We start from the raw sequence: 17,317 nt of genomic DNA, 5'->3' as shown, positions 1-17,317 counted from the left end.
CCTCATCAGTGTGGAGTAGGAAACTGGCTATCAGGAGCAGTACCTAGTAGAAAGTATATAAAGGCACGGATGATTGACCTTGTGGAGACCAAAACATCCAACACCGCGGAGACACCATCACGTGTTTCTCAACGCAGTGATCCAGAACACTGCCCCCAAATATGCAAATGCATGTAGAGAAGCTGGGGAGACACCTGGCTATTCACTGGTTATTCACTGCCTGCATTGAGAAACACGTGATGGTGTCTCCGCAGCTCCTCTAAATGCATTTGCATATTTGGGGGCAGTGTTCTGGATCACTGCGTTGAGAAACATGTGATGGTGTCTCCGCGGTGTTTGATGTTTTGGTCTCCACGAGGTCAATCATCCGTGCCTTTGTAGACTTTCTACTAGGCACTGCTCCTGATAGCCAGTTTCCTACTCCACACTGATGAGGGGCAACAACCCTGAAACAGCTGTCTGTGGATGGATACCATGCTTGGCATAGGTGGTTTTCCTTTATTGGATGTTTTCCTTTATTGGATGCTGCCCTTCCCTTGGTTGTTCCTTCCCGGGGAAAGGCCTGGCTATTCACTGCCTGCGTTGAGAAACACGTGATGGTGTCTCCGCAGCTCCTCTACATGCATTTGCATATTTGGGGGCAGTGTTCTGGATCACTGCGTTGAGAAACATGTGATGGTGTCTGCGCGGTGTTGGATGTTTTTATCATCATATGGGTAGTCCCGAATTGCTTACAGGCATAGTAATCTTAGTGTATGTAAACTTTTGACTTTACAGTAAGTAATAAAAATGCCTTAAAACGTTCTCTCTCTCTCATTATTCTGGCATTGGGCAAAGATTAATACTTATGGTAATACTATTTGACCTAAATGGGATTTCATGTCAGATATTGAGAAAACTTGCATATGTGTCTTTTTATATAGTGTATGTAAACTTCTGGTTTCAACTGTACATAGAAATCAATCTAGGATAAAGCAGAATTTAACATGATACCTGTGCAGGACTGTGGTGCCTAAACCCCAACGTATGTTACGGTTTCTCTTTTCTTCTGGGGTGGCATCACACTAAAAGAGCAACCATTTATATCATAAATTCATCAATCAGATGATACACACATATATGATAACTAATTGTGTGATGCATTACAACCCAAATTAAAGCATTGGTAGAACCAAATAAACATATTCATTATGAATAGAGAAGTCTACCAGGGTAGTATCTCAATCATCTTGAAAATCTATTTCTTTACCCATAATTTATTCACACCTGTCTGTTGTGAATTCTGTTATCGAACTCCCTCCTGTGGTCATGAATGGTACTTCGGCGAGTTCTGTCCATGGACTTCCTCTGGTGGCTGTGAGTGGAGCTGCTGCTTCTGAGGTTCCTTCCACAGGTGACGTAGTTTATTCTTTGGCTGGCTGCTCTATTTAACTCCACTCAGATCGTTACTCCATGCCAGCTGTCAATGTTCTTGTACTGGTTCAGTTCGCTCTTGGATCTGTCGGGTGTCCTGTCTACTCCAGCAGAAGCTAAGTCCCTGCTAGTTTATTATTTGTTCTTTGTTTTCTTGTCCAGCTTGCTATCATGATTTTGCTTTGCTAGCTGGAAGCTCTGGGATGCAGAGTGGCACCTCCGCACCGTGAGTCGGTGCGGAGGTCTTTTTGCACACTCTGCGTGGTCTTTTTGTAGTTTTTTGTGCTGACCGCAAAGTTACCTTTCCTATCCTCAGTCTGTTTAGTAAGTCTGGCCTCCCTTTGCTGAAACCTGTTTCATTTCTGTGTTTGTGACTTTCATCTTAACTCACAGTCAATATATGTGGGGGGCTGCCTTTTTCTTTGGGGAATTTCTCTGAGGCAAGGTAGGCTTTATTTTCTATCTCTAGGGCTAGTTAGCTCTTAGGCTGTGAAGAGGCATCTAGGGAGAGTCAGGAAAGCTCCACGGCTATTTCTAGTGTGTGTGATAGGATTAGGGGTTGCGGTCAGCAGAGCTCCCACTTCCCAGAGCTTGTCCTTGTTGGTTTAACCATCAGGTCTTTTCGGGTGCTCCTAACCACCAGGTCATAACAGTACAGGTGGCCCAAAGTATTAATGCATCTCAATAGAGGGATAAGAGATGTTCTGAGACCATTTTTTTTTCTCTGCAGTGTGTTTTGTCTTTCTTTTCCCCTTAACCTCTGGGTGGTTCAGGACACAGGTGTAGATATGGACATTCAAGGTCTGTCCTCTTGTGTGGATCATCTCACTGCAAGGGTACAAAATATTCAAGATTTTGTGGTTCAGAATCCATTGTTAGAGCCTAGAATTCCAATTCCTGATTTGTTTTCTGGAGATAGATCTAAGTTCCTGAATTTCAAAAATAATTGTAAACTGTTTCTTGCTTTGAAACCCCGCTCCTCTGGTGACCCCGTTCAACAAGTAAAAATCATTATTTCTTTGTTGCGTGGTGACCCTCAAGACTGGGCATTTTCCCTTGCGCCAGGAGATCCTGCATTGCGTGATGTAGATGCTTTTTTTCTGGTGCTTGGATTGCTATATGATGAACCAAATTCAGTGGATCAGGCAGAGAAAATCTTGCTGGCTTTGTGTCAGGGTCAGGATGAAGCAGAGGTATATTGTCAGAAGTTTAGAAAGTGGTCTGTGCTTACTCAGTGGAATGAGTGTGCCCTGGCGGCAATTTTCAGAAAGGGTCTTTCTGAAACCCTTAAGGATGTCATGGTGGGATTTCCCACGCCTGCTGGTCTGAATGAGTCTATGTCCTTGGCCATTCAGATCGATCGGCGCTTGTGGGAGCGCAAAGCTGTGCACCATTTGGCGGTATTCTCTGAGCATAGGCCTGAGCCCATGCAATGTGATAGGACTTTGACCAGAGCTGAGCGGCAAGAACACAGACGTCAGAATGGGCTGTGTTTTTACTGTGGTGACTCCACTCATGCTATCTCCGATTGTCCTAAGCGCACTAAGCGGTTCGCTAGGTCTGCCACCATTGGTACGGTACAGTCTAAATTTCTTTTGTACGTTACTCTGATTTGCTCTTTGTCATCCTATTCTGTTATGGCATTTGTGGATTCAGGCGCTGCCCTGAATTTGATGGACTTGGAGTTTGCCAGGCGCTGTGGCTTTTTCTTGGAGCCCTTGCAGTATCCTATTCCATTGAGAGGAATTGATGCTACGCCTTTGGCCAAGAATAAGCCTCAGTACTGGACTCAATTGACCATGTGCATGGCTCCTGCACATCAGGAGGATATTCGCTTTTTGGTGTTGCATAATCTGCATGATGTGGTCGTTTTGGGGTTGCCATGGCTACAGGTCCATAATCCAGTATTGGATTGGAAATCTATGTCTGTGTCCAGCTGGGGTTGTCAAGGGGTACATGGTGATGTTCCATTGCTATCAATTTCGCCTTCCACTCCTTCTGAAGTCCCTGAATTTTTGTCAGATTACCGGGACGTATTTGATGAGCCCAAATCCAGTGCCCTACCTCCTCATAGGGATTGCGATTGTGCTATTAATTTGATTCCTGGTAGTAAGTTTCCTAAGGGCCGACTGTTCAATTTATCTGTGCCAGAGCACGCCGCTATGCGGAGTTATATAAAGGAATCCTTGGAGAAAGGTCTTATTCGCCTGTCGTCATCACCGTTGGGAGCAGGGTTCTTTTTGTGGCCAAGAAGGATGGTTCTTTGAGACCTTGTATTGATTACCGCCTTCTTAATAAGATCACAGTCAAATTTCAGTACCCTTTGCCGCTGCTGTCTGATTTGTTTGCTCGGATTAAGGGGGCTAGTTGGTTCACCAAGATAGATCTTCGAGGGGCGTATAATCTTGTGCGTATTAAACAGGGCGATGAATGGAAAACAGCATTTAATACGCCCGAGGGCCATTTTGAGTACCTGGTTATGCCATTCGGGCTTTCTAATGCTTCATCTGTATTTCAGTCCTTTATGCATGACATCTTCCGAGAGTACCTAGATAGATTCATGATGGTATATTTGGATGATATTTTGGTCTTTTTGGATGATTGGGAGTCTCATGTAAAGCAGGTCAGAATGGTGTTCAAGGTCCTTCGTGCAAATTCCTTGTTTGTGAAGTGGTCTAAATGTCTCTTCGGAGTTCAGAAGGATTCATTTTTAGGTTTCATTTTTTCTACTTCTACTATCGAGATGGACCCTGTTAAAGTTCAGGCCTTTTACGATTGGATCAGCTGACATCTGTGAAGAGCCTGCAGAAGATCCTGGGCTTTGCTAATTTTTACCGTCGCTTCATCGCTAATTTTTATAGTGTGGCTAAACCGTTGACTGATTTGACCAAGAAAGGTGCTGATGTGGTCAATTGGTCCTCTGCGGCTGTAGAGGCTTTTCAGGAGTTGAAACATCGTTTTTCTTCTGCCCCTGTGTTGTGCCAGCCAGATGTTTCGCTCCCGTTTCAGGTCGAGGTTGATGCTTCTGAGATTGGAGCAGGGGCTGTTTTGTCGCAAAGAAGTTCTGATGGCTCGGTGATGAAACCATGTGCCTTCTTTTCTAGAAAGTTCTCGCCTGCTGAGCGCAATTATGATGTTGGCAATCGAGAGTTGTTGGCCATGAAGTGGGCTTTCGAGGAGTGGCGACATTGGCTGGAAGGAGCCAAGCATCGCGTGGTGGTTTTGACGGATCACAAGAATTTGACTTATCTCGAGTCTGCCAAACGGTTGAATCCTAGACAGGTGTTATGGCTGGCAATCAGGCAACACAGCGTGCAGTAATCAGCGCACATACAGAGATCTGGCAATAACCAAAAACAATAGGACGAGCTCTGAGACGTGGAATCTCTGTAGACTGCAGTACCTGATCTATCCTCACACAACTATAAGCAGCAGTGGATTGCGCCTATCACTACCTATGCAACTCGGCACTGCCTGAGGAGCTGACTAGCCTGAAGATAGAAATACAAGCCTGACTTACCTCAGAGAAATACCCCAAGGGAATAGGCAGCCCCCCACATATAATGACTGTTAGCAAGATGAAAAGACAAACGTAGGAATGAAATAGATTCAGCAAAGTGAGGCCCGATATTCTAGACAGAGCGAGGATAGCAAAGAGAACTATGCAGTCTACAAAAAACCCTAAAACGAAAACCACGCAAAGGGGCAAAAAGACCCACCGTGCCGAACTAACAGCACGGCGGTGCACCCCTTTGCTTCTCAGAGCTTCCAGCAAAAGTTAATAGCAAGCTGGACAGAAAAAACAGAAAACAAACTAGAAGCACTTATCTAGCAGAGCAGCAGGCCCAAGGAAAGATGCAGTAGCTCAGATCCAACACTGGAACATTGACAAGGAGCAAGGAAGACAGACTCAGGTGGAGCTAAATAGCAAGGCAGCCAACGAGCTCACCAAAACACCTGAGGGAGAAAGCCCAGAGACTGCAATACCACTTGTGACCACAGAAGTGAACTCAGCCACAGAATTCACAACAGTACCCCCCCCTTGAGGAGGGGTCACCGAACCCTCACCAGAACCCCCAGGCCGACCAGGATGAGCCACATGAAAGGCACGAACAAGATCTGGGGCATGGACATCAGAGGCAAAAACCCAGGAATTATCTTCCTGAGCATAACCCTTCCATTTGACCAGATACTGGAGTTTCCGTCTAGAGACACGAGAATCCAAAATCTTCTCCACAATATACTCCAATTCCCCCTCCACCAAAACAGGGGCAGGAGGCTCCACAGATGGAACCATAGGTGCCACGTATCTCCTCAACAACGACCTATGGAATACATTATGTATGGAAAAGGAGTCTGGGAGGGTCAGACGAAAAGACACCGGATTGAGAATCTCAGAAATCCTATACGGACCAATAAAACGAGGTTTAAATTTAGGAGAGGAAACCTTCATAGGAATATGACGAGAAGATAACCAAACCAGATCCCCAACACGAAGTCGGGGTCCCACACGGCGTCTGCGAATAGCGAAAAGCTGAGCCTTCTCCTGGGACAAGGTCAAATTGTCCACTACCTGAGTCCAGATCTGCTGCAACCTGTCCACCACAGAATCCACACCAGGACAGTCCGAAGACTCAACCTGTCCTGAAGAGAAACGAGGATGGAACCCAGAATTGCAGAAAAATGGAGAGACCAAGGTAGCCGAGCTGGCCCGATTATTAAGGGCGAACTCAGCCAACGGCAAAAATGACACCCAATCATCCTGGTCAGCGGAAACAAAACATCTCAGATATGTTTCCAAGGTCTGATTGGTTCGTTCGGTCTGGCCATTAGTCTGAGGATGGAAGGCCGAGGAGAAAGATAGGTCAATGCCCATCCTACCACAAAAGGCTCGCCAGAACCTCAAGACAAACTGGGAACCTCTGTCAGAAACAATATTCTCAGGAATGCCATGTAAACGAACCACATGCTGGAAGAACAAAGGCACCAAATCAGAGGAGGAAGGCAATTTAACCAAGGGCACCAGATGGACCATTTTAGAAAAGCGATCACAGACCACCCAAATGACCGACATTTTTTGAGAAACAGGAAGGTCAGAAATGAAATCCATCGAAATATGTGTCCAAGGCCTCTTCGGGACCGGCAAGGGCAAAAGCAACCCACTGGCACGTGAACAGCAGGGCTTAGCCCTAGCACAAATTCCACAGGACTGCACAAAAGCACGCACATCCCGTGACAGAGATGGCCACCAGAAGGATCTAGCAACCAACTCCCTGGTACCAAAGATTCCTGGATGACCGGCCAGCACCGAACAATGAAGTTCAGAGATAACTTTACTAGTCCACCTATCAGGGACGAACAGTTTCTCGGCCGGACAACGATCAGGTTTATTAGCCTGAAATTTCTGCAACACTCTCCGCAAATCAGGGGAGATGGCAGACACAATGACTCCTTCCTTGAGGATACTCGCCGGCTCAGATAACCCCGGAGAGTCGGGCACAAAACTCCTAGACAGAGCATCCGCCTTCACATTTTTAGAGCCCGGAAGGTATGAAATCACAAAATCAAAACGAGCAAAAAATAACGACCAACGGGCCTGTCTAGGATTCAAGCGCTTGGCAGACTCAAGATAAGTAAGGTTCTTATGATCAGTCAAAACCACCACGCGATGCTTAGCACCCTCAAGCCAATGACGCCACTCCTCGAATGCCCACTTCATGGCCAGCAACTCTCGGTTGCCCACATCATAATTACGCTCAGCAGCAGAAAATTTCCTGGAAAAGAAAGCACATGGTTTGAACACTGAGCAACCAGAACCTCTCTGTGACAAAACCGCCCCTGCACCAATCTCAGAAGCATCAACCTCGACCTGGAACGGAAGAGAAACATCAGGTTGACACAACACAGGGGCACAGCAAAAACGACGCCTCAACTCCTGAAAAGCTTCCACGGCAGCAGAAGACCAATTAACCAAATCAGCACCCTTCTTGGTCAAATCGGTCAATGGTCTGGCAATGCTAGAAAAATTACAGATGAAGCGACGATAAAAATTAGCAAAGCCCAGGAATTTCTGCAGACTTTTTAGAGATGTCGGCTGAGTCCAATCCTGGATGGCCTGAACCTTAACCGGATCCATCTCGATAGTAGAAGGGGAAAAGATGAACCCCAAAAATGAAACTTTCTGCACACCGAAGAGACACTTTGATCCCTTCACGAACAAGGAATTAGCACGCAGTACCTGGAAAACCATTCTGACTTGCTTCACATGAGACTCCCAATCATCTGAGAAGATCAAAATGTCATCCAAGTAAACAATCAAGAATTTATCCAGATACTCACGGAAAATGTCATGCATAAAAGACTGAAAAACAGATGGAGCATTGGCAAGTCCGAACGGCATCACCAGATACTCAAAATGACCCTCGGGCGTATTAAATGCCGTTTTCCATTCATCTCCCTGCCTGATTCTCACCAGATTATACGCACCACGAAGATCAATCTTAGTAAACCAACTAGCCCCCTTAATCCGAGCAAACAAGTCAGAAATCAATGGCAAGGGATACTGAAACTTAACAGTGATCTTATTAAGAAGGCGGTAATCAATACACGGTCTTAGCGAACCATCCTTCTTGGCTACAAAAAAGAACCCTGCTCCCAATGGTGACGACGATGGGCGAATATGTCCCTTCTCCAGGGACTCCTTCACATAACTGCGCATAGCGGTGTGTTCAGGTACGGACAAATTAAATAAACGACCCTTAGGGAATTTACTACCAGGAATCAAATCGATAGCACAATCACAATTCCTATGCGGAGGTAGGGCATCAGACTTGGACTCTTCAAATACATCCTGAAAGTCCGACAAGAACTCTGGGATGTCAGAAGGAATGGATGACGAAATAGACAAAAATGGAACATCACCATGTACTCCCTGACAACCCCAGCTGGTTACCGACATAGAGTTCCAATCCAATACTGGATTATGGGTTTGTAGCCATGGCAACCCCAACACGACCACATCATGCAAATTATGCAGTACCAGAAAGCGAATAACTTCCTGATGTGCAGGAGCCATGCACATGGTCAGCTGGGCCCAGTACTGAGGCTTATTCTTGGCCAAAGGTGTAGCATCAATTCCTCTCAACGGAATAGGACACCGCAAAGGCTCCAAGAAAAATCCACAACGTTTAGCATAATCCAAATCCATCAGATTCAGGGCAGCGCCTGAATCCACAAACGCCATGACAGAATACGATGACAAAGAGCACATTAAGGTAATGGACAAAAGGAATTTGGACTGTACAGTACCAATAACGGCAGAGCTATCGAACCGCCTAGTGCGTTTAGGACAATTAGAAATAGCATGAGTAGAATCACCACAATAGAAACACAGTCTGTTCAGACGTCTGTGTTCTTGCCGTTCTACTTTAGTCATAGTCCTGTCGCACTGCATAGGCTCAGGTTTACTCTCAGACAATACCGCCAGATGGTGCACAGATTTACGCTCGCGCAAGCGACGACCGATCTGAATGGCCAAGGACATAGACTCATTCAAACCAGCAGGCATAGGAAATCCCACCATTACATCCTTAAGAGCTTCAGAGAGACCCTTTCTGAACAAAGCCGCTAGTGCAGATTCATTCCACAGAGTGAGCACTGACCACTTCCTAAATTTCTGACAATATACTTCTACATCATCCTGACCCTGGCACAAAGCCAGCAGATTTTTCTCAGCCTGATCCACTGAATTAGGCTCATCGTAAAGCAATCCCAGCGCCTGGAAAAATGCATCAACATTACTCAATGCAGAATCTCCTGGTGCAAGAGAAAACGCCCAGTCCTGTGGGTCGCCGCGCAAAAAAGAAATAATAATCAAAACCTGTTGAATAGGATTACCAGAAGAATGAGGTTTCAAGGCCAAAAACAGCTTACAATTATTTCTGAAGCTCAGGAACTTAGTTCTGTCACCAAAAAACAAATCAGGAATCGGAATTCTTGGTTCTAGCATCGATTTCTGATCAATAGTATCTTGAATCTTTTGTACATTTACAACGAGATTATCCATTGAGGAGCACAGAGCCTGAATATCCATGTCCACAGCTGTGTCCTGAAGCACTCTAATGTCTAGGGGAAAAAAAAGACTGAAGACAGAGCTAAGAAAAAAAAATGATGTCAGGATTTCTTTTTTCCCTCTATCGGGAATCATTGGGTGGCTCCTTGTACTGTTATGGCTGGCAATCAGGCAACACAGCGTGCAGTAATCAGCGCACATACAGAGATCTGGCAATAACCAAAAACAATAGGACGAGCTCTGAGACGTGGAATCTCTGTAGACTGCAGTACCTGATCTATCCTCACACAACTATAAGCAGCAGTGGATTGCGCCTATCACTACCTATGCAACTCGGCACTGCCTGAGGAGCTGACTAGCCTGAAGATAGAAATACAAGCCTGACTTACCTCAGAGAAATACCCCAAGGGAATAGGCAGCCCCCCACATATAATGACTGTTAGCAAGATGAAAAGACAAACGTAGGAATGAAATAGATTCAGCAAAGTGAGGCCCGATATTCTAGACAGAGCGAGGATAGCAAAGAGAACTATGCAGTCTACAAAAAACCCTAAAACGAAAACCACGCAAAGGGGCAAAAAGACCCACCGTGCCGAACTAACAGCACGGCGGTGCACCCCTTTGCTTCTCAGAGCTTCCAGCAAAAGTTAATAGCAAGCTGGACAGAAAAAACAGAAAACAAACTAGAAGCACTTATCTAGCAGAGCAGCAGGCCCAAGGAAAGATGCAGTAGCTCAGATCCAACACTGGAACATTGACAAGGAGCAAGGAAGACAGACTCAGGTGGAGCTAAATAGCAAGGCAGCCAACGAGCTCACCAAAACACCTGAGGGAGAAAGCCCAGAGACTGCAATACCACTTGTGACCACAGAAGTGATCTCAGCCACAGAATTCACAACAGACAGGCTCGATGGTCGCTGTTTTTCTCCTGTTTTAATTTTGTGGTTTCGTACCTTCCGGGCTCTAAGAATGTGAAGGCTGATGCCCTGTCAAGGAGTTTTGTGCCTGACTCTCCGGGTGTTCCTGAGCCGGCAGGTATTCTCAAAGAGGGGGTAATTTTGTCTGCCATCTCCCCTGATTTGCGGCGGGTGCTGCAGAAGTTTCAGGCTGAGAGACCTGACCGTTGTCCAGCGGAGAAACTGTTTGTCCCTGATAGATGGACTAGTAGAGTTATCTCTGAGGTTCATTGTTTGGTGTTGGCTGGTCATCCTGGAATCTTTGGTACCAGAGATTTGGTGGCAAGATCCTTTTGGTGGCCTTCTTTGTCATGGGATGTGCATTCTTTTGTGCAGTCCTGTGGGACTTGTGCTCGGGCTAAGCCCTGCTGTTCTCGTGCCAGTGGGTTGCTTTTGCCCTTGCCGGTCCCGAAGAGGCCCTGGACGCATATTTCCATGGATTTTATTTCAGATCTCCCTGTCTCTCAAAGGATGTCGGTCATTTGGGTGGTTTGTGATCGCTTCTCTAAGATGGTCCATTTGGTACCCTTGTCTAAGTTGCCTTCCTCCTCTGATTTGGTGCCATTGTTTTTCCAGCATGTGGTTCGTTTGCATGGCTTTCTGGAGAACATCGTCTCGGACAGAGGTTCCCATTTTGTTTCGAGGTTTTGGTGGTCCTTTTGTGCTAAGATGGGCATTGATTTGTCTTTTTCTTTGGCTTTCCATCCTCAGACAAATGGCCAAACCGAACGAACTAATCAGACTTTGGAAACATATCTGAGATGCTTTGTTTCTGCTGATCAGGATGATTGGGTGTCCTTCTTGCCTTTGGCTGAGTTCGCCCTTAATAATCGGGCCAGCTCGGCTACTTTGGTTTTGCCATTTTTCTGTAATTGTGGTTTTCATCCTCGTTTCTCTTCAGGGCAGGTTGAGCCTTCGGACTGTCCTGGTGTTGATACTGTGGTGGACAGGTTGCAGCAGATTTGGACTCATGTGGTGGACAATTTGACATTGTCCCAGGAGAAGGCTCAACGTTTCGCTAACCGCCGGCGCTGTGTTGGTCCCCGACTTCGTGTTGGGGATTAGGTTTAGTTGTCGTCTCATTATGTTCCTATGAAGGTTTCCTCTCCTAAGTTTGAGCCTCGTTTCATTGGTCCGTGTAAGATTTGTGAAGTTCTCAACCCTGTGTCATTTCGTTTGGCCCTTTCAGCTTCTTTTGCCATCCATAATGTGTTCCATAGGTCGTTATTGCGGAGATACGTGGCGCCTATGGTTCCCTCCGTTGATCCTCCTGCCCCGGTGTTGGTCGAGGGGGAGTTGGAGTATGTGGTAGAAAAGATTTTGGATTCTCGTATTTCGAGACGGAAACTCCAGTACCTGGTCAAGTGGAAGGGTTATGGTCAGGAAGATAATTCCTGGGTTTTTGCCTCTGATGTTCACGCTGCCGATCTAGTTCGTGCCTTTCTTTTGGCTCGTCCTAATCGGCCTGGGGGCTCTGGTGAGGGTTCGGTGACCCCTCCTCAAGGGGGGGTACTGTTGTGAATTCTGTTATCGAACTCCCTCCTGTGGTCATGAATGGTACTTCGGCGAGTTCTGTCCATGGATTCCCTCTGGTGGCTGTGAGTGGAGCTGCTGCTTCTGAGGTTCCTTCCACAGGTGACGTAGTTTATTCTTTGGCTGGCTGCTCTATTTAACTCCACTCAGATCGTTACTCCATGCCAGCTGTCAATGTTCTTGTACTGGTTCAGTTCGCTCTTGGATCTGTCGGGTGTCCTGTCTACTCCAGCAGAAGCTAAGTCCCTGCTAGTTTATTATTTGTTCTTTGTTTTCTTGTCCAGCTTGCTATCATGATTTTGCTTTGCTAGCTGGAAGCTCTGGGATGCAGAGTGGCACCTCCGCACCGTGAGTCGGTGCGGAGGTCTTTTTGCACACTCTGCGTGGTCTTTTTGTAGTTTTTTGTGCTGACCGCAAAGTTACCTTTCCTATCCTCAGTCTGTTTAGTAAGTCTGGCCTCCCTTTGCTGAAACCTGTTTCATTTCTGTGTTTGTGACTTTCATCTTAACTCACAGTCAATATATGTGGGGGGCTGCCTTTTTCTTTGGGGAATTTCTCTGAGGCAAGGTAGGCTTTATTTTCTATCTCTAGGGCTAGTTAGCTCTTAGGCTGTGAAGAGGCATCTAGGGAGAGTCAGGAAAGCTCCACGGCTATTTCTAGTGTGTGTGATAGGATTAGGGGTTGCGGTCAGCAGAGCTCCCACTTCCCAGAGCTTGTCCTTGTTGGTTTAACCATCAGGTCTTTTCGGGTGCTCCTAACCACCAGGTCATAACACCTGTCTGCATGTCTGCCAATAGCATTTGCTGGGGGTGTGTCATAACAAAGATCCCGTCATCAATCAGATCATGTGACTGACAGGCCACGCCCACGTGGTCACATGACCACAATTCGTGTCACATGATCGGAGTGCCACGTGCGCCGAATCCACGATAGACTGGGGTAAGTATCCAAAGAAATTGCCTACAAAAGGGAAAGGAGAATGTATCTAAGAAGAACCTACAATATATATTACCAGAGCAATCCACATTTCTCGATATTATAACAGCAGACAATAGTATATATGTTAAAGTAAGGCAGCTGACATACGTCAATACTGTCAGACCCATATTCTAGATACATTAAGATGAATCAAAGGACATGCATTAATATTACAGGTAATGAGGGGACATCTCATAATTTAATCTAATTAAATATTTAAAGGAGAACAAACTTATTCCATCATGTATGTGAGATCTTTTGGAACTCCTGGAGTGGACCCGCAGATCCACGACAACGAACCTCCCAAAAGTGAGCTGACCAGGCAGACCACCACCCCATATACAGGGAGCATTAGGGGCAGACCCAAGGGAGACTATTGCTGCAGAAGCTAGAACCCGGAGACAGGTAGTAGGAGGTACAAAATAGAGAAGCTGGGCATAGGACGGACAGAGCGGGGTAAGATGGAGTACGGTTGGGCAAGACCTGTGTACAGGCGAGACCAAAGGAGCACTGGCAAAAGGAAGACACAAAGGAAGCAGGACAGGATGGAGACAACAAACTAACAGAGTACGGAGCGGACACTGGGAAGGCTGGACTGGATGAGGAGACAAGGAAACCTGGGAAGGGCAGAGAAGCTGAACTGGCTGGACAGAGCGGAGACTTAGAACAGGCAGTGCATAGACAGAAGTGGACCTGAGTCACAGAAACACAAATGACAGTCAGGCAAGGAGCAGAGGAAGGAATCACCTTAAATACATGGCGTGCAGAAGAACTTCCTGGTGACGGTCCTCCAGGAACACAGAGAGGAAATACAGAGCGCCTGTAAATCATAAAGAGGAAGTGCCGGAGTGGGCAGTGCACACGCGCACCCGACGAGAACCAGGGAGCGGAGAAGAAAGAAGGAAAGGATGCGTGCCTGCAGGAGGAGCATGCTGCAGCAGGTAAGTATGAGCGGAGGGAGCGGCGGTGGTCCCGGCAGCAGGCACGGCCGCAGAAAGAGTGGCCGTGACAATATACATATATTTTAAATAAAAGTATTCTTAAAGATTTTGACTCAGGCAAGGAAAGACACACTTTTTCAAAAAATCACATCGAAATTGTTCCCGATTCTTAGAGGAATGGAGCAAAATTCATATTTTCATTTAAACCATACATTTGTAAGGACTGTAGAATTCAAATCCATTTAGTTTCTAACTCTTTGAGCAAGCGACTGGTTTGACCTCCACGTATACCCAGTACAGTCCGATCAATGCCCCTAAACTTTAACCACTAGAATCACATTCATGAACATTTTTAAAGTGCCTTGGTAATGTGAGAAGGCCCTCCACATCTGATATTTCTTTTGCCGCTGTGATGTCTCTTATATGTTCATGGACTCTTATTTTTAAAGCTCGGGTAGTTAGTCCCACATAGATTTTTTATCAGGGGCATATTGTGCAGTATATAACTGCTTTGGTAAAACAGGTAATCAGCTGGGTAATTTTATACTCTTTATTTCTATCAGATGAGTGGAAAGTCATGGCATTTTCAATATTAGGGCATGCAACTCACCCTCCACAGGGATGGCATCACCACCTAGAGCCAATTCTGAGTAAATGGCAATGTGGGCTCATGATTTTGGCCTTAGTGATGCCACACTGACATATTTCTTAAGTTCCTACTACTGTAAGATGGCCAACGAGTCCTTGAGGGGGAGATATGTCATTGTGGCTATTAGCTGCGGTGATGTGAGCTCGGAAGTATGCTCCAGCATGTATAGTGCTGAGAGAGTTATTTGTTCCGTTTCAGGGCCGGGTTTTATTAGCGTTCATGAGATGGATGGGAATGACCGCTCACATATCCCAACTCCAGGGGCGTGGTTTGGCTAATAAAATGGAGACCAAATGTCTCATTCATTGTCTGTGGCTGGAGGTGTGGAGACCTTCAGTGTGTGTGTGTGCCAAAGACACTGACCTGAGTGGGCAGATCCGCAGTACTATATGGACTGTTTTATTTTTCTGTTTGCTTTTCTCGTTTTGCCGGAAAAGGTTGTTCATTTGTTATGGCTATCCAGAGCGGTTTATGAAGTTTTTAATAAACTTGCCTGGACATTTCAACAGTATTGCTTCCTGTGCCTACCTTAACCGTAGCTGAGTGAGTACAGACTCCTGCACTACATTGTGCTGTAATACTTGGTTGGACTGGCAAGTATTGTTTAACAGTTTTATCAGCTAACAATATGGGACAATATTTACTCATACTTTGCTTCATTGAATTCCATTGAAAATGATGCTGTGTAATCATTCTAATTTTTGTATCCACATGACAAGATTGTGGAGCCTAGAGTTCTTAGCCCTGTTGTAAGCTTGTCTGATAGAGCGGTTACTGTAGCCGTGTTCTCCTCTGATAATCAATGTCAGTGGAGTATTCTTAGGAATTGGCCATTGGGCACCTCATTAATTACATGTGGAGGATATGATGATGAGATGTGAAGAATCGCATTCACAGAGGTCTCCTTGCGGAAAAGATCAGTCTGTAACATACCATATCTATCACCATCATTGTCTCATCCAGAAAGTCAATGCTGGTATCACTAAATTTGTATGTAAGACATACTCAAATTATCATTTAGCGGTAGAAAAAAAGTTTCCATTTCCATGGAATTTCTCTGCCAAATCAAAAATACATTGTGTTAGGGCTGGCAGAACGCACCAAGTAAATAATTGAGATAATATAGGTGCGTTCGCAGCCCACGGTCCACCGTGCAGGAGTGGAACCTGCTGCTAGTAAATGGCGCCACTATATGGCGGTACAACGCCTGAATAGACACGGGTTCCGTCACCCGGTCTGTATAGGAGTGAACTCTGTTGCTTCACAGAGTCGCCGGGATTGGGATAACACTGTGCCCTGTTAACCTCACAGAGGATTACAGCTCACTAACAGAGCTGATAGCATACAGTGGTCATACAGTCAGCACAAGCACACAAATAACTCCTCTCCGGAGGTGCCGGAATTCTAGTGGCTATACGCCAGCCCTAAATTCACACACACAAACTCCTCTCCAGTGGTGCCGGAATTCTAGTGGCTATAAAGCCGACCCTGAGCACATGCTGACACAGACCACAAGGTAGCTAAGCTCATAAACATAAGTTGATACTAGCACATGGCCGTGCGGCCATGCAAACCTTTAATAGAGAAAACTCTCCAGGACCTTCCTAGTGGTCCAATAGGAACTGCTTCAGGACCTGAGCATGTGACCCCCGACCCCCAATGAGAGGTCATCCCTTTGACATGCTCCGTAGCGGAAAAGCAGGACTTAGTCCCAGGAGTATCTGCTCGCCGCAGAACAGTGCTAGTTACAATGGCTGAGCCTGGAAGATCAAGTGCACAGTAACTGCCTGAGCCAGACGCTGGGACCGACATCTCCGCTGAGCAGGCTCCACTGCGGCTGAAGAAGAATGGGAGACCGCAGCGGAGGTGGTTTGAGATTCCCCCTGTGCAGCGGCGGGAACTCGACACCTAGCACTTCGTCAATATACCATGGCCAGAAGGGGATGAGGTCCATTGATGAGTATCAATCTGACAGAACCAGGTCCATATCCCACAGCCCCACGAACAGATTAGCATAGAACTGCGCAAATGCCACTCCCATGGATGTTTGCAAAAAAGAAAAAATGATGTGTCAGAGCAAAATCCAACAACTGTAAGACAAAGTCAACTTCTTCCACCATCATACTGGTCAAGGACAAATCATAGGACACTGCACAGAAGCCGTCATGGTGATGGAAGCTAGCATAAAGCGATTCAACGTTGCACGTCACCATTATCGCACCTTCATCCACATGCATCAAATCGATTTTTTTCATCGAAAATCTGTCTTGTCATGAGTGTACCTATGCCAGTGTTTCTACCATTGATTTCAGCAATGTATCAATGATTTACATATATTTTCCAGGAAGCTCCCAACCCCTGAAAGAATTGGCCTGCCAGGTGGTATCTCAAGATTTTTATGTACCTAGGAAGTAAGTATAATGTGGAGACTTTAGGCTCAAGTACTGTTATTGCCTCACGTAATTGCTTGGAGATTAGCTTTTTCTCACAAGCTTTCTCCAAAATTTTAGATAGTGAGTCACAATATGAGAAAAAGGTGTTAAATGTCAATTTCCTAGAGCATTGGCCATCCCACAGTTGACGACGAGCATCTGCCTCTCACATTTTGCATGGCCAGATCACAATGTTTCCACCCCTGTCTGCAGGCTTAATAATTAATGATACCTTGAATTTTGTTCAATTTGTTAATACTTGCATGTTCTACAGTAGTCAAATTGTCCATATAAATTCCAGTAGTGATATTTTAAAATTCTTCCAAAACTAATTGGACAAATAT

The sequence above is a fragment of the Ranitomeya imitator genome, chromosome 8 (assembly GCF_032444005.1).
Source record: "Ranitomeya imitator isolate aRanImi1 chromosome 8, aRanImi1.pri, whole genome shotgun sequence".
Lineage (NCBI taxonomy): Eukaryota > Metazoa > Chordata > Amphibia > Anura > Dendrobatidae > Ranitomeya > Ranitomeya imitator.
The sequence above is the reverse complement of the archived record's forward strand: the minus strand, read 5'-3'. Positions refer to the sequence as shown.